Source organism: Puntigrus tetrazona, chromosome 22 (assembly GCF_018831695.1).
Source record: "Puntigrus tetrazona isolate hp1 chromosome 22, ASM1883169v1, whole genome shotgun sequence".
In the NCBI taxonomy this organism is placed as follows: domain Eukaryota; kingdom Metazoa; phylum Chordata; class Actinopteri; order Cypriniformes; family Cyprinidae; genus Puntigrus; species Puntigrus tetrazona.
Genome location: NC_056720.1, coordinates 2,589,152 through 2,600,368, shown reverse-complemented (window position 1 = coordinate 2,600,368; position 11,217 = coordinate 2,589,152). Strand labels below are relative to the sequence as shown.

At 37.4% G+C, this 11,217-nt stretch overlaps 1 pseudogene; it reads left to right on the top strand.

Moving 5' to 3' along the window:
* The first annotated feature begins 5,883 nt into the window (after positions 1-5,883).
* On the top strand, positions 5,884-9,018 carry LOC122327141 (annotated as a pseudogene).
* Positions 9,019-11,217: the final 2,199 nt, after the last annotated feature.

Below are 11,217 nucleotides of genomic sequence, written 5' to 3'. Positions count from 1 at the left end.
TTTTGAATTTTTATGTTTTTCTCATTTGGCAATTGCTTTGGACGAAAGTATCCGCTAAATTACTGTAAATTCTGTCTATTAATTCTACAACATTACGGCTACTTCGGACGCTAACACAATATTAGTATCACTGTTGTTATTGTTATTGCATTATATTATTTGCATGTAATCATCATCCTCGTCATCACGTTTGCTGTAGATGTTATAAAACACGGGTGTAATATTGTAAAGCGTAGACCGGTGGGATCGGTTGCCACGAGCTGGCGGCTCCGTTGTGTTTTGACTGAGAGCGTCCTTCAGGAGCGCGCCAGGCCTGAGCTTCACTCATCGATTGTTCTCCGTGGCGCCGCTCCTGGAAACTCCCCGCTGAGACTTTAAGAGAGCGACGGAGACCAAAACGCGCCGCGGAATGAGATGAAACGCAGCAGATTTACCTGCTTGATAATCAGACTCGCTCTCGGAGCTGAAGAACACCTGAGTCTCGCTGATAAGAGCAAGGAACACAAACCACGTCAGGCCAGACTCCACGCAGGAAGCAGATAATCCGCGCGAATCATCAGATCAACTTTTATTTTAGCAGGAAACTCGAGTGATTGTCTGCGACTTCAGTCAAAAGAAGAGCAACTTCATTTAAATCACTGTTAAGTGTGTATGGTTTATTAAATGTTACAATATTAATATATGGTTTGTTATTTATTAAATATTTACTTTTTTAATTTGCAAACTCAAAAAGTATACAATTATAAAAACAGTACAATTATGCGTAATATTTATATATTAAAATAAATATAAAATTCAGAAATATACATGATAATTGTCTGTATATTTAGAAACAAATTTATACTCATTGTCACAATTTTGTCACTTACTAAATAATTTTTTTAAAAATAATAACTCTTTATAATTTTATCCATAATTAATCTAATACATTTTTTCTCTACACTCAAGTAAATAAAATAATGATAATTATTTTATAATAAGTTTCACCAGCCCATTTATTGATTATTATTTCCTCTACCCAGTTTTTATTGATTTATTTTTCGTATGAATTTTGTGCAAGTTGTTTAAAAAGAAAACTAATTACACCGGTTTATGAGGCAATGGGCTCAGGCAACAAAAAATGCTATTTCCCTTCGTTTTCCTGCATGATCGCCCGTCTTTTTAGCTCATTTTGTCGCACTCGAGCTAAAGAAGCATTTTAATAAGCCAGAAATACATATTCTATTGGCCAATATGTAAATTTGGCAGCTGAGCCGGTAAGAGAAGACTTGCGTCAGGCTGCGAAGTCAAGAAAGCGGCGGGAAAGTGATTTGATTCCGATGAAAGATTATGAAAACAAAGATTTGCTTCTTCAGAGTAACGTCCCGGTTTGATTGAGCGGAAGTACGCGTGCGGGAACCTGGGAGCGTCAAACATTTTGGGAATAATTGGGAACTTTGCCGTATTGAACCTGTTAGCATCAAAAAATGGAGCTGGAGCCTAGTCGGTAGGCTAGCATTGTATGCTAGCAATCTTAGACGGCTTTAATGCGCTAACAGTCCGTTCGCACAAAGCTATTTATGGTGTTTTTGGTGATCCGGGGCCTTGTGGGGCCCTAAGCTGAATTGTATTCGGGGGCCTCTCGGTGTTGCCAAAATGGCGGCAAAAGCTTGTCGCGCAAAACTAACACTTGCGATCAGTTTTGTTTGTTGTAGTGTTGCTTACTTCTGCGATTTTTTATTTTATTTTTTATTATACAGTTGCAAACTTACAAGTGTGGTCGGGGGTTGATTTGCGCTTAAAATTAAGACTTCAAGACTTAACGCACTGAAAAGTAGCCAAATAAACCATGCCTTTACAGAACATAGATATTAGTTAAAGTTTTTATTACATTATGTGTTTTTATAATAAATATAAAACAGCGGAGAGCATCTGTAAAACCCCAACTCTCGATCTATATCTGGCTAATTGATTTTCGAATATAATAGCGCCCGAAAGGCAGGCTAAGGTAAATAATGTTAAGTTGTTATCACTTCATGAATCAGAAGCTTATGTTTATTACGAAATTGCATACCCAAGTTACTTTTACGCAGCAGACAAAAACGTCAATGAAGTAAATGTTATATAATATTAAAATGCTCTCTCCGTTCCCTTCCATTGTTTAGCAGTAACTTTTTAATTCTCTAAATAATGTGACATCAGACATGATTTATCGATATTTTATTTTCTCGATGTCTTGCTAAAAGGGTAGCTTTCAAAGTCTGGCTTTATTTTCTCTCCCCCGTGCATAAGGCTCATTTAGCATAGTTTGCTAAAAAGCTATCTCTTCTGATTTTAGCATTAGCCGTTAGGCCTCCAGCTAATAACCGGCCTCTATTTGCCTTTGAGCTTCCTAAAAAAAAACCTAGCTTTTCTGTTTTCGTTAGCGTGAGGGTTGTTTCTTTGTTTTAGTATAACACGGTGTATTAGCATTAGCATTAGCCAAAACGTTGCTGCTGTTAAATATAGTTAATTGCTAGCTTCTAAAAGCCCCTACAACAAGCAAAATGAACGAACGCAATACTTAACTTTTCTGGTTTCTGTCACTGTACGCAGCGAACACCGCTGCGTTTCCCAGAGCTTATCGGTTTTTCTGTAACGAACGGCTCTTGTGCGATCAGGTAGATTAGCATGGCGCAATCTTAATTCGTGCGTCGGGGGGGAACGTTGGGGCAAATTAATTGTTTGTACACTAATCATGTACAGCAGCGTGTGGGCATTTCCACTTCTGAGGGGTCGCGTTATTAATCATGACTCGATTTGGCCCGGTTAGCCTCAGAAAAGGGTAGCTCATGCTAACGCGCACAGGTCTGTTGGGTTCAGAGACTCCTGACGCCTGAGGCCAGTGTGAACAAAACATATCATCAGTCACCGCTAAAGCTGTGCTTTACTTCGGCTTCACCTGTGTGCGAGTGTGGGACTGAGGGGTTTCCAGGAAATTATAGCGGGTTTCATGCTTAAATGCTAAAACCTTGTGCTAATACAAGAATACCTGAACATACGTATGACCTCAAAAGCCCATTTTAAACAATGTCTGTCACCTCTTTGAGTACCGCTTATTACAGCACAGATTTTTTTTGCAACAGCAATGTGTTTTATATTTAGATTTACCTAATCAATTGAATCTATTAGAGTTAATTACCGAATTTTTCATGTAAATAATGTATAACATTAATTTGAAAAATTAAAAAAAAAACATATTTAGATAAGCAATAATATTTTTATTGAGATAATCAATACTTTCGTTTATTTATGTATGCTATTATTTATTTATTCTATCATTTTTAGTTAAAAATGTGTCATTTGTGCGTCGCCGCTCCAAACACTGGCGCTTTGGGGTTTTTTTTACAAAACTGATCACTTTTAAAATGGTACCTGTGCATAAACATTGCCATTGAATGGATACTTTGGATAAAAATGGATAAAAAATAGCCACAATACGATGGATTGGCGGAAACGTCACATATGCATATCAAAAGCAGCACTCGTGAAACTCATCGCAAACATTTCAATTGTATCCATCCTAGAACTAAATACGTTACATGCGATTCTCTATAAAATGGCACCAAGTTATTGTTGTTGTCATTCTGTACCAAAAACTATTCTCTTAGCTTCATAATATTACGATTGAAGCACAGAGAATTCAGACGATGTCTTTTATTCGCTATATGGACAAAAGTATTCAGACCCCCTTCTGTAGAAGAGAAAAAAGGCACTTCCAAAACTGTGACAACAAAGACGGAAACATAATTTATGTGTTTAAAAATTGATTTCCATCTCTGCTGGAACAGTGTCTAAAATGACTGCACCCATATGTTCAAGTCAACGGTGTTTGGTGATGAGTTTTTGCTCAAGGACTGCGTTTGAAGTCACTCCAGAGGTGTTCAGCTGGGATTGGGACTCGGCTTTTATTCAGACCAGTCAAGTTCTTCCACAGTCAGTCATTTCTTTTTTAACCTTGCCTTACGCACAGAGGCATTGTCATGTTAGAATAGAAAAAGCTCCTGTACAAACTATTGCCTTAAAATAAGAAGTACACGATTCCCTAGAATATCATTTATATGCTTTGTTAACATCCATGAGTACAAATCTTAATGTTAAAGTAGTCCAAAATATTGACCCAGTGACCAAATACTTTTGGAAATATTTATTTTTTATAATATTTATCAATATCCAAGTCACAGACATTATTTTTGAAAGCATCCTCATTATCCTCATCGATGTGGTCTTTCTTTGTCTCTAAAGACTTAACACATAGTTGTCACATTTAGGAGTTAAAAGCTGCGTAGCATGATCTGTAAAACACGTTTGAACCATCTGATGCAGAACCTAAAACACACAGAGAAACACACGCACAATATACAATGAATAATAACAAAAATCAACTTAAAGCAATAACGACACATTCTAATGTGTTAAAATGCACTAAACTGTTTAAACGTACTCTTGCTGTCCTCCCCAGTCAGGATCTTCTGGTTTTCTATGTCCCAAATGGAGCTTTAGAAAGCTTCAGTAACTCGTGTTGATAGTACTGAATAGTACTGTAATGAAATTAATCTTTTTCCACATCTATGTAAAAGTGATCGTGATTTTAACGGTTAAAACCTGTTAAATGGTTAATGGTAAATTCCTGTAATATTTACAGAGAAAAACCTTAAGCTGGCGTTCCCAGAATTCCTCGCGTCGCGTTTCAAATTTAGTTTGAATTTGATGTTTTTTCTTTGAAATAACTGTTTCTTCTTAGTTGTTCTTATCAGTTATGTTTATTAGGGTTGCATGCTACATGTAATGCTTTTAAATGAATGTTTATTGCATATTTCATTTTATTGAGTCTCGCCGTGATGGTGTTTAGAGTTTGTGTGAATGACACGAGCACCTTCTATATATATATCCGTTCATATTTAAAAGCAGTGTATGGTACAAAACAGATTTAAGTACATCAATAGACTGGCATATTAACATTAAATCCGTTAATGAAATTACGGTATTTAACTGTAAATTTAAAATATCACGTTACCGTATTTTTTACAGCGAATTCTGGCAACCATACAGTGTGCCTTTTGTTTACACAGGTGAGATTTGTTTTATAATAAGTTAACAAGGCTTTAGCTATTTCCGTGTGTGCAAACAGACATGTCAAAATCACGAGATGTTTTAATTTAATGTATTTTTTTTCTCACTCTTTTTTTTAACTGACAGATCTGTGATTTTTATTGTATCTGCAATAAAATAATTTCAGTATTTTCCAGTGAGGTGCGTTTCACTCACAAAGGCAGTAAATGAGAATTAAAGACTTCCTGTACCACATTTCTGTCAAGGATGGTTATCTCTGTATAAATGTTGATTTTAAAATATAGCTGAAACGGAAAAAAAAGAACAAAACAGACATACAGGATGGGGCTTGGCTTTATTTTTCGCGTGAGATTGATCGGATGACTGTGGTTGCTACGTCCTTATCGTTTTGATTTGAGATTACGAGAAACATGACTATATATGAAAAGGAATTTATAATAAATAAAATGCTTGATAAATTATAATTGAATGTTAATTTAATGGTGACTCTATGTCTGTTCTGTTAAAAGTCTTGCTTTGGATTAGCTCCTCCTCACCTGTTGAAAGGTCGCTAAGAGGTTTGTCCTCGTTATTTGGATTAAATACTATTTTACTTGTATTTCTGTGTTTGTGTTTGTTGAATACTTTTTTGCCCAAGTGGGCTATCAAAATAAAGCGTTAACCAGAATGATTGATGGGAAAAGAAAGGTTACTGAATAAGCCGGTCAACCTGTGAGTAAAGGTTTCCTCTTTAAACATCCGTCTTAAAACTCTTTATCTAGAGCTGCTTCCTCCTCAGTTACCACTTCTTCCTGTTGAAGTGACGAAGACTACGCCGTTTCTTCAGCAGTCCTTGACAACTGTACTTATTTGAAGGTCAGATGTATGGATTTCTGGCCAAAATGGGGCTCATCGTTTTCTTCATCTATATACCTTTTGTTTACTCAGGTGAGATTAACTATCGAAATTATTTTGTATTTTTAAATACTTCAACTCTGTTCTCGCCATGAAGATAGCCATAGTGTGCTAAATTATGCAAGAAACATGCTAGCTGTGCTGTGGTAAAACATGCCAGCTAGCGGTTTGTTAAATCAAGCTAGAAACATGGTAAAACATGCTAGCGGTGTGCTTAGCCATACTAAAACATGTTAACAATGTGTTAAATTATGTTAGAAGCATGCTAAAACATGTTCACAGTGTGTTAAACATGCTAGAAAAGTGTAAAAACATGCTAGAAACATATTTGATAGCTCAGTTAGCCTAATGCGATACACATAGCAAAGAATTCCTTTTAATATTTTATAGCAGATACAATATAGAAAGCAATATAAGGAGTTAGAGAATATATATGCAATTGACAGAGGGGTCAGGGGAGTGTGTTTTTATAAATAACAACAAGACATATAGATAAAACAGAATTAAAATAGATCCTAGATTAAGATGGAATAGTTGTGTTTTTAGCCGTTTCGTGAAGATGGCTAAGGATTCAGCTAACAACCACACATTATAGCCTAGCAACTGTCTATACACTTCAGGATTTGAAGTAACTATTTTAACCTTTCAGGCTTGGTTAAGCCTAAAGTCTGTCTTGAAAAGCTTTATCTAATTCATGCAAAAGTTGATATGTGACAGTGTATGGGGTTTCTAACAGTTTCTCTCATTGTTTGTTCAGCGGAGCATAGCTTCAGAACACTTTACTCTGAAATGAATTTACCAGATTTCCCAGAGATTTCTTCTTTAACTACTCTGGACGGACAACATATATTGATTATTATGACAGCGAGATAAAAAGCTGATTCCCAGACAGGACTGGATGAAGGAGTTTATATCTGGAGACAGATTCGTAGAATACACTGAGATCAGAGAACACGTCCAGCAGACCAACAAAGTCAACCTTACTGTCCTAATGGAGATATTCAATCAGTCACATGGTGAGTTAAAATACCATATTATTACCTAAAACAATGGAAATAGAGCAGATCTTATGGTTCTCATTTTCTCTTCAGGAGTTCACACGTATCAGAGGATGTATGGATGTGGCTGGGATGATCAGACGGGAAAATCATATGGGTTTGATTATCACGGTTATGATGGAGAGGATTTCGTCTCGCTAGACCTAACAAAGCTCCTATACATCACAGTTGTACCAGAGGGTTAATAACTATCGACAAGTGGAATAATGACAGAGTCCAGCTTGAATTTCTATGGCAATTCTACCAGCATAAGTGTGTTAGCTGGTTGAAATATTTCTTGAAGTTGAGGAAGCAGATTTAGAGATAAGAGGTAGTTGTCTTCAAGAATTCACTTTGATCAAGTATTATATTTTAATGATGTTTTTTTTTTTTTTTTTAGCTCCTCAGGTGTCTCTGTTACAGAAGAATCCTTCTTCTCCAGTACTGTGTCAAGCCACAGGTTTCTACCCAGCAGCAACGACTTTCAGCTGGTTGAGAAACGGACAGGATGTGGATGAGGATGTGGATCTCGGAGAGCTACTACCAAATGAAGATGGGACCTTCCAGCAGACATCTGCTCTCCGTCTTCTGCCAGATGAGTCTGAGAAGAACCAGTATTTCTGTGTGGTGGAGCACCAGACGAAGACCATCAGGAAGATTCTGAGCCAGAACGAGATCAAGAGTAACATCAGTAAGTTGGTAAAATGAAAGCACACCCAAAAATGATCAATCACCCAAGATGTAGATGCATTTTTTCCCTTTCAGACTGAAAACAAAGCATGTTAGGTAGGACAAAATGAACAACAGTGGCTTGTGCTGATATGTTACATCAGGGGTCCTGGAGAGCCGCAGAGTTTTGCTTCAACCCTGATCAAACACACCTGAACAATTTAATCAAGGTCTGAAGGGTAACTAGGCAGGTGAGATTTTAACTAGGGTTGGAGCTGAACTCTGCAGGACCGGAGTTCGCCACCCCTGTGTTCAATTCTTATGAAGCGAAACAATTGCAAGAAACTGAACATCATTGTTATCCACAACAGACAAACACAGAGGTTTGTTTCCGGGACTGGTTGAGCGAATCAACTAGTCTTATTCGTAAATATTTTTTCCTCTTTATGACTGTTGGAGGAACTGGATCGATGAAAGATTCATTCATCACTGGATCAGACACACAGGTATATTGGCTCTTTCTGAGTCTGAGTTTTGATGGAGTAAGAGTAGATCTGTGCTGCTCGAGCCAAAAAAAGGTTCAGTCCGATTTGTTGAAGTTATTCATCCAGTTCACTGAAAAGAATCTGCTTAATTTGTGAACTGTTCATCACTGAACCGTTTGCTTGAGGCTCTGGATTAGATGTGATAAAACTAAATAATGTTCAGTTTCTTGCACCGACTGCTTATTTCCCTTCATAAGACCTCATTCAACTGATCAATCAATCAATTTGTCTACCGTTCATGTTTTTCTTCAGACAACTGGTACACCCGGTACTTATGTGTGGTTGATCACAAGGTAAAAGACCATCCAGAAGATTCCGACTGAGGATGAGATCAAGAGAACAAACAGTATGTTTTTTATAGTGCTTTTTTGGTTATGTTTTTATGGTATGGTTCACATCCATAGGAAAGCCCATCTGGTGTTTCTCGAAAAATCTAAAAACGTTTGTCTGTGTGAAGAGAGTATTCATAATCTTGATTATTTGTACTTAAGTCTGTTTTTTTTTTTTCCTCAGATTCTTTGTTCCCGATTGATCAAACAACCATTCAACCGCTGCCTATGGTCCACAATAAACAGCTCTTATTCTTAGTCTCATATAACCACACAAGCTGGGATAAACTGGCATAATTCATTTAAATAAAAAAAAGTTGTTTTTAAAAAGTGTAATTCAAAATATCCTCATTTAATCATTATGACACTACTTTGCAAATAATCGTAAAAAAGGAGACCTACAATGAGTTTACTCCAATCTGCAGGCTATAATCAGGTATCTTCAGGATGTGGAGGAACAGATGATTTTTATTTTAAAAAAAGGTCCTGTGATTATAGCTTTTTTATTTTTCGACTTCTGTTCGCAGTTTACAGTATGTGTAGTTTTGTGCTTTTCTGAATTGAAATTAAAGGGGTCATATAACGTTAGATGCACTTTTAAAAGTTGTTTGAACTGAAATATGAGTTGGCAGTGTGTGTACACAACCACCCTATAAAGCTAAAAATCCAGCCGTCTGACCGTGTGAAGTCACATGGTCGGAGGCCCCTCCCATGATTGTTAATTGACAGCAGTGTTTCACACAGACTGGACTGGTGTCTTACCTCAGACCCGCCCCGAGTGAGCCATCATCAGTCCGAGACGCAGAGATAAACAGAGATAACTCCTAAGAGACTGAGGTGTTTTTTTGCTGAATGTAATAATGAACATAGTAGTAGTTTACTCCCGACATCTGAACGGTTTAACGTTAACTTACGTTTGGTTCGCAATGCGTCCTTGATTTAACTAAATAAGCTATTTTCGCGCAAATCATTCATGATCCAGCCTTACCTATAGAAGCAGTAGAGGGGCGGGGTTAGCAGAGCTTGTAAAAATTTAAAGGGGAAGTACACAAAACAAAGTGTTTTGAAAAGAGCTGTTTCTCACAGTGTAATTTTTTTTACGAAATTTTAAACAAACTTTATTACAGACTTTCATTAAGACCCTAAAGAATCATATCGGCTTGTGGAAAATCTGCGTTATATGACCCCTTTAAGAATGATATTCGCAACACCAGCTAAATTCGCATGTTAATAATGCGTGTTTTATAAAGTATGTCTCACAATTTTTAATTTTTGTCTTAGTATCCTATGATTGAATAATAATAACAAATCCAGAATATGTTGTGTAGATTACTCTTTATGGGTTTATCATTCAATTACCAGTTGTACGTTTTGTTCATGCATTTACAGTGGTATTAATTAAAACACAATTTATAATCTTCTTGTAGATCAGTAAATCGCATTCGTGATTAGCTCCTTAGTTTAACACACCACACCTACAGCTGCATTTACAGCTTTAATTATCGTCATATTAATTGTCATTTTACTATGTTTGTTGCTTGACAATGGTATTGTGCGTAGCAGTATGTATTTATGTATTTAATTACCCAATTACTACTTCAGTGACTTATCTTAGTGTAGCCTAACTTGCTTTTTATTCTCTTCTTCTTTACGTCTGTAGCATTGTACAACAGATCTAGTCTCTTTTAAAGGTCCCTTCAGTGTCTCTCAGAAAACGAAACCCTTGCGTTTCAGATGACAAAGCCCTAAATCGTGTAATTTTCCGCCTCGCGGGGCCGGTGCGGCCGCCGCTGAACTATTGTTCTTGGTAATGAAAATGAAGCGACACTCGACACGTGAAGCGCCCTGGAGCTCCGGGAGGAATATAAACAGGTTTCTCTGTGTGTTTTGGCTCACCTCCTCTGCCCTCTTGTTTGAAACAGCGAGGGTCCCCTCTCTCTCCTCCCAGCAGGTTTATTCTCACTCTCGGGGGCCCGAGCGCTTGCAGCGTGATTCCAGCGGCCATTAGCTCGACGAGAGGTAGTGAAGATGAGCGCGCCGGCGGGAAAACACACACTCACACACACACACACACTCGCGCTCCCCACTGCTCGCCGCAGGCTCCATCCGAGACTCGCTGAAGATTTCCAAGCCCAAATTACATCTTCAGATTCTCTCATCCAGCGGCCTGCAAACAATCCTGCGGCTCGAGGAGCTTCACAAAGTCATCTCTGACCTCTAGAAGACAACCACTTACACTCAACAGATTCAGCCATTCAGGTCTGTCTGCTAGTTATACATATCGTTCTTGACAGACATTTTATATATATAAACTGTATTTTAATATGGACATTTTTTCCAGGGAGTTGCTACGCAATTGGCCGTTGGCAAAGGGCATGATTGACAGGCGATCTGACCAATCATAATGCAGAATCCACCACAAACAAATCAGACAGACTTTGGTGGACTTAATGGTGGGTCTTCTGTGTTTTTTAGATGTTGCTATGTGGTTGAAAAAGTGTTATAATGGTTGCTATTGCATTGCTATGCAGTTACTAGGGTATGGTGTTAAAAGCGGTTGCTAGGGTAGTACTAGATGGTTTCTAATGTGTTGCCAAGTAATCGTAATTAATCTCATACAAATGTGTTAATTTTTAGATTTTTTTTATGTAT